The sequence below is a fragment of the Aquarana catesbeiana genome, linkage group LG07 (genome assembly GCF_042186555.1).
Source record: "Aquarana catesbeiana isolate 2022-GZ linkage group LG07, ASM4218655v1, whole genome shotgun sequence".
NCBI lineage: Eukaryota > Metazoa > Chordata > Amphibia > Anura > Ranidae > Aquarana > Aquarana catesbeiana.
In genome coordinates, this window is record NC_133330.1 from 184,488,193 (window position 1) to 184,500,544 (window position 12,352).

Below are 12,352 nucleotides of genomic sequence, written 5' to 3' on the forward strand. Positions count from 1 at the left end.
GGAGTCAACCCATCTGGGGTCTCCTCCTGTGTTAGTTTCCTGCCGAAAGGGGAGAAATGTGACGGACCTGGCCGGTACAGAGGCTGTTGGAGAGGACTGGGTGCGGGCCTGTTGCCTTTTGATTATGGGCCCTAGCATTTGGGGGAATGGTGCTCTCTGTGAGCTGTATGCCTGGGGACCCTGGGGTTGGTGTTACTTTGGATTCAGCTCCATGTCCCCCCAAAAACACACAGACTCTGGGAACCCTTTATATGCCATATTAGAATGGTGACTGATTTATACCGTTGGGACTCGTACTGTTAAATGCTAATGTCATCAATTCTGCTATAATGTGTTTATTGTAAATAAGTCTAGTGTGGCCCTAAGAGTCTTTTCACCCATTGTTGTTTGTGTTAATTAACTGTGTGAAGCTCGGTGACCACAAGTCTGGGCGAAAGGTCATGTCTCAGTCACCTAGGCTGTATAAAGAATTAGATAATTAGCTCATGTTAATTAAGTTACAGTTGTATTGTTAGAGGAGGTTCCAACAGCATATAAAGTCTTGTAACTTTGATTCATAAAAAACAGTCCATGTTAGCAGTGAAGCAAGTGTCGCCTTGTTTTCTGCTCAGAGAGGTTGGAATATCTGATATCTGTATACAGACTGGGAGGAAGTGGTATATGACGGAAGCACTCAAGCGGAGTGTGGGACGTTCCGTGACACAAACCCATCTAGACAACAATGTCCAAAACTTCTTAACTACTTAATCCAAATAGGCATGAACAAATGTAGTTAACCTCCATCTGCCAAAAACATTGTATTAGTGGGCAAACAAGCAATGTTTACTACAAACGATTACTGTGCCCACGAACCTGAAAGTTGCCATTTTAAACTGTACAACAGTAAAAGAAAAGCACACGGAGCAGCACGAATGTAATAAGAAGAATAGGAACACACAACAAAATACTTACTTTTTTGCAGCACTCTCTTGATTCTTCTGTACTGATCCTGCTCCCCCAATTTGAGATCTGACCATCGTTTCCTCAGTTGATCCTTGTATCACCGTACCCCAAATTCTTCTGCAGACTTTTCACAACTTTAGTCATGATCTTGGCCTTTCTGACATTTGGGTTTGGGTAAGGCCCATGCTTCCCGTCATAGTCGGCCCTCTTCAAGATGTCCACCGTCTCCACCATCTCTCTAAAGGACATTAGAGGCCTTAAATCTCCTCCGGGATTGGGACGTTCGTGGCTCTGGGCTTTAGTCCTTGCTGCTGTCTTCATGCACTTGTTCTTTCTCCGCCATGTGCTCTCCCACTGCTCCGGCGGGGAATATACTAAGGTGGGCAGAGTTTCACGCATGCGCAGTGTATATAAAGCGTAACACGCATGCGTCGTACATACGATCTGTGAGCGGAGGATGGAGTAGCGGAAGCACCGATCGTTCCAACGAAGGTACAATTTGAACTTGGGGCATCAGTGGCCTATACTGCTTAGAGATTGAGGCCTATATTGAGAAGAGATTAGGCGAGTTTAGCCTGACGTTAGTGTTTGTCTTGTGTTGTGTCTTGCAGATAAAATGGATCGATTCAACGATCATGATTTCCTACCCCAATTCATTGATTTGTACAGAGAGCTGCCCTGTCTGTGGCAGACAAAACACCCCTTTTATACAAATCGACTAAAGAGGAAGGCAGCACTGGATAAATTGCTGGAATTTGTAAAGCCGCAGATCCCCATGGCAGACATCAACTATTTGAAGTGGAAAATTGGTGGCCTGAGGAGCACAAATAATAGGGAGCGCAAGAAGGTCCAGGATTTCCAGAGATTAGGAGCAGCAGCAGATGACATTTATGTCCCAGGCTCTGGTACTACGACAGACTCCGATTTCTGTCAGACCAAACTGAAATTAGGCCATCACTCTCAACCCTTCATTCCACTCTTCCCTCCACCCCAGCTGAGGCTTCCGACGTACAACCTGGGCCTTCCACCCAGGAAGAAGATGTTGAGTCAGGTATAGCATTGTTCAACATATTTCTCAAAATTGTAAGTGATTGATGAACAATAAACTAAAACTATGTCCCTTTTTCATACACAGGAAATCCTCAGCCTCAGTCCCTCCCCTCCACCTTTAATAAAAAAGGCCCAGGGGGCGTAGCCTCGATCCGGTCTAAGATGGATGCTTGAACTGCTAGCTCCGGTGCCCTGAGGTAAAGATACCATACTACAGAGAACATCCAGCGATCACAGGATGAGTAACACAAGCATGAGTGCCTCTACAACTGGACCCCGCTCTCCCAGAGACACAGACACTCAAAACCGCAGTATACCAGAGATATTCCGGCCGAAGCTTCAGGGACACATGCCGCCATCACAGGCCTCTCCCCTCATGTCCCACGTAGACAGCCAAGAGCAGCACAGGGACAGAAGCTGCAGCCCTCCTTCTTCACACAGGATGCAAGCAGTCTCAGCGCTAAATCTAGCTGACCTTCACACAGTGGCAGCAGACATTAAAAATACACTGTCTGCTGCCATTTCTGACCTATGATCAGACATAAAAGCAATGTCCCTGAGAATGGAAGTGGTAGAGAAGACTCAAACCCGCCATGATGCCTTGCTGTGCCACGTACAGCAAGTGACAGAATCGCATGCAGTCCACCTCAGAGACATAAATAGACACATGGAGGATCAGGACAATCTTGGGAGACGCCACAACTTAAGGGTAAGAGGACTCACTGAATCAATTGACTCTGCCCAGCTCTCACGCACGGTTACTGCCCTCTTTAATGAACTTCTAGAAAGGCCTCCAGACACCCCTATAGCTATGGAACACATCCATAGAGTGTTACGTCCAAGAGGAAGGGATACTGACCCACCCAGGGACATAATCTGTTGCCTGACTGATTTTGTCCTGAAGGAAGAAATCCTCCACAAAGCTAGGGGCCGCATACGCTTCTCCTTCCAAGGTTCTGACATCAAACTATTCCAAGATTTATCTAACATAACTCTCCAGAGGAGAAGAGAAATGAGACCCATGCTTGATATTGAGAGCTAGAAATATAATCTATCGCTGGAAGTTTCCTTTTTGCCTGTCAGCTTCCCACAATGGTCACACTGCACACCTCAGAGTACCAGAAGACCTACAACATTTCTGTACTGCGTTTAACATTACGTCAGTGGATCTGCCAGATTGGTACAGTGACTTCCATCTCCCTCCACTCTGCAGAGCCACCTCTATGGATGGCATCACTGAAGCGGAAAACTTCAACATTCGACGCCGCTGCACACATCCCCCATCCTCACCGGCCAAGACAGCGGGGATCCCAAAAAATTGCAGTCCTACGGCATCCCCAGATCACCGCAGAGCTCGCCACTTGTGAATGTGATTAATCACCTACCTCTTCAATCGATGGTCAAAATCTGGAAATAATAAGTTAGAGGATGAAATATTCCACGGTTAGCAAAATGGCTTTTTCACATAAAGTTACCTCAGAAAATCTAGCCATGGTTTACCTGCCCAATGGTAGCTCTGCTGTATGTTAATGAAGAACCGTATATGTACCATACTAGCCTTATATCACCCGGTATTCAGAAGAATGAACGATTCCTCCACTGATCCCTTCATTACGCCATCCGGATCTGCACACCCCTGCGGAACATCACCGCAACAGGCAAAGAAATGGAACACAGACGGTTTCAAGTGACTACCTCTCCCTTGCTACACTCCAGGAACTGGAAATACTAGTAAAACCTCAGATGCCGATCGAAATCTTCAAATACTCAACCACCTCAAATTTTCCCCTTTTTTGTGTTTTCCTTTCTCTCTACTGTTTGAACTGCGGGTGGATTTGTTGCTTTCCTTTTCTTTTTTTCTTTATTTTCATAGACTTTACAACTGCCCGCTACAGCGTAAGAAGATATACCCTCACATAAGGTAACCAGTACTGAATGTTTCTCATCCCTCAGACAGGAAAGAACATACCAACTAGCATCACTAATCCCCCGCTATGTACTGCCACTATTTCTCCTAGTGGTAAACTATCAGAACGACAAGAGTTGGGTCAGATTGATAATGTCATGCTTGAAAATATATCAAATGTATGTATTATAGGGACACAGATGATGGCGGTATTCTCCTATATAGACTCATATTACTATAGAACCCTTTGTGGGACTGATGAATTGGAGCTATCACACACTTAATTGAACTCTTTACAGTAAACATAGAAGAACTAAAATCTTTTCCAAAACCTTTTCCTAATAACTCTTCACTCTGTCTTAATGCCGCCATCATCTGACATCATTCGACCTTATATTTCTCCCACACCTGGAACACAAGCGTGCTCCCACAAGATTTACTCCCCTCACCGCCCGACACTAACGTTAATATTAATATTGAGCCCATACTGCTCTAATACCACGAGCACTTAACCTGTTAGATGCAAAAGACGTCGAGACAAACTTCCCATACTCACTAAAAGTTCCTCAAGCAGATCTGCTATGCCCATTGCAGGCATGTTAATCCCAGAGTCGAGAACTGATACCAGGGACATCGTTCCACAACCCCCCACCCCACCCTCCCACCTCTCTCCGGGGTTAGCATCATAGAGCAGCTGCAGCAGGGCTGTCCTTGTGAGTTTTACATTTGGTTTTCTAACTACAGAAGTTTTGTACGGTTAATGCTTCTATTATACTATACTATTTCTCTGTTGTTATATACGTTTATGCCTTTTTCTTCTTTTTTATGGAATACAATGTTGACCACACCTATTCCTCACACAAACATTGCAGATGTCACATCACACAACACATATACAGCTTAAAACTACTCAGCCTAGGATCTCAAACCATATTTGTTATCCAAAATTCACTCCCCACCTTCCTCCTACCTACACGCGTGTATTAATTGGAAAATATCCATTTACATGCTGGATCATTTACCCTCACAGACCAAGCGACAACCACACCACAAGACCTCCTGAGAACCTGAGTGCTTCTCCATCTAGGAACCTCACCCAACCACACCCAAACACAGCGGACCCGCAGAGTACCGGCTGACCTCTACTGGATTTACTTTAAGTGATTAGAGAAAAAGTTCCTAATCACCACAAGTTAACTTAAGATCACAAATCCTTACCTACTCCCTACTCACACTTTTTAATCAACAGCTCTCAAACAACCTTCCACCTCCCTCCGCCTTCTCTACCCTATACCTTACCTCCCCTCTCACTTCCCCCCTCCACTATTACCCATAACCCCCCCCCCCTTTTTTTTTAATTTATTTTAGTCTCTCTCTTGCTTCCTTCCTCTAGGAGATCTGCCCCTGGGGAAGTTGCCCCCAAAACACCATGGCAGATACCAAAACCACAACCAAAAATGTCCCCCTCAAAATAGTCTCACTTAATGTCAAAGGCCTTAATATACCCGAAAAACGATCCCAGATATTGACTTACATGAGAAGCAAAAAAGCGGATGTTGTGTTCCTGAAGGAGACTCACTTTTACTCAGTAGAAATTTCTACCTAATTTCTACCTAATTTCTCTAATCGAGACTTTCCGACAAGCTATCATGCATCTACACTGACTTCTAAAACTAAACGAGTCACAATCCTCATATCTAAGAATTCCTCTCTCAAAATAACAGACACACTAATTGATGCTCAGGGGAGATATGTCATTCTAAAAGGGACTATCCATAACAAACCAATCACACTAGCAAACATCTACTGTCCCAATGTTTCTCAAGTCCCATTCATTCGTAAAACTCTGCAGACCCTCACCTCTTTCCAAAATGGCATACTTATACTGGGAGGAGATCTCAATGTTCCCCTCGATCCTCTCCTAAATACATCTTCAGGAACATCCAGTCTACCATATAGGGCACCACGCCAAATAAAATTGAGTATCCAATCTCTTCTTCTTCATGACACATGGCGCACCCTCAGACCACAGGAAAAAGGATTTTACCTTTCTTTCAGCACCACATAAAAAATACTCCAGACTGGACTATCTGTTTCTCACTCAGAGAGATCATCCTCTACTATCGAATGCGGCAATCGAACCTATGACCATATCGGATCACCATCAGATTACGATAACACTGACCTTCCCTGACAAAATTACACATACCAATATTTGGAGACTAGATCCTATGATACTGACAGACAAAACCAGAGTCTCAACTCTTACCAAATGTCTAAACAATTACTTTAGAGAAAATGACACACCAGACACCTCCAGTCTAACCCAATGGGAAGCACACAAGTGTGTGATAAGAGGCAGACTTATCTCAATGGCGGCGACAATTAAAAAAGAAAAACAATATCTCGCAGGCCTATTTCATAATCTCAATACATTAGAGGCCCACCACAAACAGACCTTGGCCCAACAATCCTACCAGGACCTCACAGACACTCGCAAACTAATCCAGGAAGAACTGAATCGCAACACCAGGAAAAAATGTATGCTTTCTCACAAGATTTTTTATGAATCAGGAAATAAAAGTGGGCACTTGCTTGCCCAAGCATTGCATTCGAAGAAAGCTAAGACAACGATACATAAGATATGCTCCCCAACAGGTCAAACACACACAAGCAATACAGCTATAGCCCAGGAATTTTAGAAATTCTACACAAAACTATACAATATAGATAAGGCTAATACACCCACACCCTCTGATGAGGACCGCCAAATTAAAATTGAAAAGTTCCTAGAACAGCACTTCCCCAAAGGATTTCTCCAGAATCCTCCAACATACTAGAATGCCCGATTACTCAACAGGAACTTAAAGACGCAATTAAAAGCCTGAAGGCCGGCAAAAGTATCCGCTGTCTACTTCAAAACATTCTTTGACATGCTTAGCGCTCCCTTCTTAAAAGCTTTTAACTCCCTATCAGCATACGACCCACTCACTCCAGGAATGCTACAAGCGCACATTACAGTCATACCCAAGGACAACAAAGATCCATCACAACCGGCAAACTATAGGCCTATCTCATTACTGAATGTGGATATTAATATCCTCTCCAAAATTTTAGCCAATAGACTCCTTCCACTACTCCCATCAATCATCTCCCGAGCCCAAGTAGGTTTTGTCCCTGGAAGGGAGGCCAGGGATAACACTATAAAAGCGATCAACCTGCACCACCTCATGACATCCTCAAAACAAGCAGGTTTTTTTCTCGCTTTAGATGCGGAGAAGGCATTCAACAGGGTGTCTTGGGACTATATGGCCGCTGTCCTAAAAGCCCTAGGAATAGGCCCGCACATGTTCAATCTCATATTTTCCTTATATGCCCAACCTTCATCCAGAATTAGAGTAAACAACGCCCCGTTGAATGCCTTCCCCATCCGCAACGGATCGAGGCAGGGGTGTCCTCTTTCCCCCATTCTATTCATCCTCACACTTGAACCTCTCCTGTGTTCCATACATCAAAACCCAGACAAAAGAGGGGTATCCACTGGCCAAAGAGAATACAAATTAGCTGCTTACGCGGACAACAAAATCAACTTTACTAAATCCTTTGCCCTTAATGTCTCCTTGCCCTCACCCATAGTCGATCAATGCAAAACAAACTTCCCCTTTCAGTGGCAGCCAGAGGCGATCACCTATCTAGGCATACAACTACCCACAAAATTATCCAACTTATATACAAAAAATTATTTACCAATACTAAACAAGCTTACAGAAGACCTAAAAAATTGGAATAGGCCGGTGTTCTCGTGGTTCGAGAGAGCTGCAATTCTAAAAATGAATGCTATTCCATGAATCCTATATATAATGCAGACTGTCCCAATCCACGTGCCACCAACCTTCTTCAAATCCTACAAACACATCAGCTCCACCTTCCTTTGGGGGGGCCGCAAACCTAGAATCTTCACGGAGCCACAAAAGATTGGGTTAGACTGGAGGATTCTTTCACGAACCTCTCCCTAGCATCATTACCTTGGATTCTAGAATGTCACTTTCCCACCGAACTGAAGCTTCATCCTCTAATCAAACCAACAATTCAAAGCTTTCACATGACTTGCAAACACTCCTCCATCTCAACAATCCAAGGCCCAATGACCCCACTCAGACTGAACCCGGATTTTCCCCTGGGCATGCACACTAACTTCTTAACACAACACTGGACTGACGGAAAGATCTTAGCCCATGATTTTTACAACCAAGAGAAAATCCTTTCAGCATCTCAACTCTCTTCTAGGTTTGACAAACCCCAGATACCAGACTGGACATATCTCACGATTACTCATTTCTTGAGAAACCTAGAAAGGAAACTTTCCTGTTCTAGACAACTGACTCCCTTTGAACGCTCCCATAAAACACAGCAAACACACATGATATCAACTGCACACTTCCTTTTCTTCATAGACTGTACGCCTAATAATTCGACAATGTGCACTACTTGGGAAAGAGTCCTGTCTATATCTCTTTCGCCGGAAGAATGGGAAAGAATTTATCTCAACATCCACAAGGGATCAATGTGACTACTCAAGAGAATGGATTCAAAATCCAAACTCGCTGGTACCGCACACCCGCCTTACTGCATAAAATTAATCCTGCAATCCCAGAGGAATGCTGGAGATGTACTGATCAACCAGGAACCCTACTTCACTTATGGTGGGATTGTCCCTCTATCCAAATGTTCTGAACAGAAGTACATAAGTACACAAGATAATCACACGTGTCACCACCTACACTTTGGATAGAACCCCCGCTCAATTTCTACTACATCGATCAAGCTTACCACATAGAACATACCATAAATCGCTTGCGATGCACATAATCAATGCAACAAAATAGTGCATTCCCACACACTGGAAATCCCAGACACCCCCCTCCATCAAAGAATGGATCAGCAAAATTAACAGAATCGCTGAAATGGAAGAATTAATACATATAGTGAGAGACTCCCCGCACAAATTTAATAACAAATGGGCATGTTGGACACACTTCAGATCAACGTCAGACTACGCCCTCCTTTTCTCTCCAAACTAGTAAAGATTTGACATAAACTATCCTACTATTCCACAGTGTAAATATACGCACAACTCTACTACCTTTTCTCCCACAATCCCAAACGACTATGTGAATAGGCTCGACAGATAACCATGACATTGATCAGCTGGTATGGATCTAATGCGAGCCCCCTTCTGAGGAGGGAGGCAAGAGAGATGCACAGCTACCTTCATGTCACTGAATACTCCCCAAATCTTAATCATTCTGATATCTTTCTTCCCCCCCCTTACTTCTCACCTTTACCATACTCTCCACTTTCATAAACTCATGTCATCAGTTCCCCCATCCTCGGATACACCCGAGTCATACTAACCCCCCACACCTTCTCCACTTCCTACCCACCCACCATTCCCCATAAGTTAATAAATAACCTAAGATTAATGACCTGAACAGGATGCCGCGACAACACAATCCACTTATATCCTATCCTGAACAAACTTAGACCGAACGTCACAGCACCATAATATTGAGAGGAGAGACAAATGATAATACATAGATACATAATTCGATCCACTCCTACTAAACCCCCAATTAAGGATTTTCACATGAGACGAATCTAACACAGGAACCCTTACTGACATTCGGTCTCAATAAGCCTCTAACTGAATATAAATATACTGTCGGTTAAGTTACGCAATATTATTTTATTTTATTATGTTCACAACCGGTTTGTAACCTTACTTATTTGAAAACAATAAAAACCTTTTGAGAAAAAAAAAAAAGGCCCAGGAAGGGGAGGAGCATGGAGGAGTCAGCATTTGGGTTAATTGGGCAGGCTTCTGCGGCCCTCAGAACCCCCCAGTCTTCTTGAGGCCTATGCCTGCATGGCTGCCAACAAAATGCAGGAAATGGAGGTGGGCCAACGCCTCTTTTGTGAGGAAGTGTTATATATGGCCCTAAATAAGGGGTTTGAGTAGCAAACTCACAAGCAAAACCCATCTCTGTGAGTTGGACCATCCTCCTCCTTCACCTCCTGCCACAACTCCAACACCAGAGCCACAGCCTGGAAGCAAGCGTGTAAGGAAGCGTGTAAGGAAGACAAGAGAGTGATGGCCTGGGTTCGGTCTGGTCTGGCAAAAGAAGCAGGGTGTTGTAAGCCCACAGCCTGGGGACATATATGTCACCTGTTGCTGTTCCTGATCTCTCGGAGTACTGGACAGGATTGTGCTCCCTATGAAATGGACTCCTCCGGCTCCCAATTTTGCCTGTCAAATAGTTGATATGTGCCTGGGGTACAAAGGCTTCTCCAATTTCACCAGTTTATCCAGGGGTTGCCTTCCTCTTTATTTTGTTATGGCTCCTAATAAATGTCTATTTTTTGTCTAAAATCACTGGCTATGTGTTAAAATTAAAAAGGACAGTTTGTTTGTGAGTAGGCAGGTACATTTCAAAAAGACAATGTCAAATTAACAAGGGACACCAACATCAACTCTCCTTGAGGTTAAAAAATACAAGATAATAATGGTGTTGTGGTAACTTGACACACAAAACGAAAAAAAAATATTATGAAGATAACTAGAAAAAAAAATTAAAAACAGGAGATCTTGATTTAAGAACAAAAAGGAGATTACTATAAACAAAAATTAAAAACAATATTGTCCCTAGATCCTCCTTCCATTTCCCCCTACTCTTAAGAGATTCTGGGCTCTCAATACTTCCTCCACATATATCTAAATATATGTCAGATATAAATCCCCTACTCTTTCCAGGGCTAACGATTTTTTGATACAAAGGGATATTCCACCAGACCGGGCCTTGTTCCTCAAACTGGGCATTTAAAGCGTGTCTAATTTGTAAGTACTTATAAAATGTATGTTTAGGTATATCATATTCCTCTCTCGATGCAGTGAATGTTTTTAACGTTCTTCCCTCATACAGCTGGGCCAACCTATCTATTCCTTTCCTTTCCCATTCTTTAATCCTCCCTATCATCTCCAGTCCCCGCAGGTTTTTATTCTCCCAGAGGGGAGTTTGTTCTGTCACCCCACCTTTTCCCCTAAGTGATTTAACTGCTAGTCCTACTGTAGGGGTTTTACTAAGAAAGGAATCAGCCTCCAATACCTCCACTACTGATTTATGCGGAGTCCCTAATATCATTAATTCCCTGTTTATACCTCCTTCTGGTTCTCTATTCCCTTTTAGATGTTGCAGTTGGGCTGCCAAAAAGTAACTTTGTGGGTGCGGTACCGCTATGCCCCCCTTCCTTGTTGATAGCTGTAGGGTTTGTAAACTTATCCTGGCTTGGCCACCTTTCCATATTAAACCACTAAATAGAGAATCAATTTTTTTAAACCATTTCTTATGTATCCAAGTCGGGGAGTTATGCAATACATACAATAATTGTGGCATCCACAACATTTTAATCAAATTGCATCTCCCTGCGACTGATAAAGAAAGTCGCTGCCAGATTTCTATTTTACTTTTAAATTTAGTCAAAAGGGGGACTATGTTGTTATCTATAAATTTATTTGGGTCTCTAGATATATGTATTCCCAGGTATTTCATTGTCTCAACTACTTCCACTTGGGGATTTCCGGGAGTTATTTGGTTCCCAATGGGGTCCACTGGCATAAGTGCTGATTTTTCTCAATTTATGGCTAAACCAGATAGTCTTCCAAAGTCTCTGAAAATACACATCACCTGCTTTAATGATTGCTCTGTGTCTCCTAGGAAGAGGAGAACATTGTCTGCATATAATGCGATTCTCTCCTCCCCTATTGCTCTCCTGAACCCAGCCCTATTTGTATTTGATCTTATTGCAATAGCCAATGACTCCATTGCCAGAGCAAAAAGCAGCGGTGACAGTGGGCACCCCTGTCTCATCCCCCTCTCCAATTGGATCATTGTTAACTCTAATTTTGGTGCTAGGTGCGTTATATAATATTTTTATCCACCTAATAAACGAGGGGCCAAAACCAAATTCTTCCAGTACTCGCCAAATATACTCCCATTCTAGGCTATCAAAAGCCTTAACCACATTTGATGACATTACTGCTCTTGCTCCAGTATTATCTGTTGGTATCTGTAAATTAAGGAATACCCTCCTAATGTTCAAGCAAGTTGATCTACTAGGGATAAACCCTATTAGATCTGGATGTATAAGTTTGGATATTACCTTATTTAACCTAGCTGCCATTATTTTAGCCAGTATCTTAGCATCCGAAAAAAGTAGAGAAATAGGTCTGTAAGACGTAGTCTCCAACGGGTCCTTCCCCTCTTTATGCAAAACTATTATCGTTGCTTCAGTCATAGTTGTGGGCAATTTCCCCTCCACCACCACCCAGTTCAGCATTTTAAGAAGCTCCGGAAGCAGTACTATCCCATAACATTTACAGGTTTCTACTGGGAGACC

At 43.2% G+C, this 12,352-nt stretch overlaps 1 protein-coding gene across 3 annotated transcripts in view; it reads right to left on the reverse strand.

Moving 5' to 3' along the window:
* The window catches only part of LOC141103379 (potassium channel subfamily T member 2), a 2,416,326-nt gene that overhangs the window by 173,937 nt on the left and 2,230,037 nt on the right, over positions 1–12,352 (reverse strand). The window lies entirely within an intron of this gene.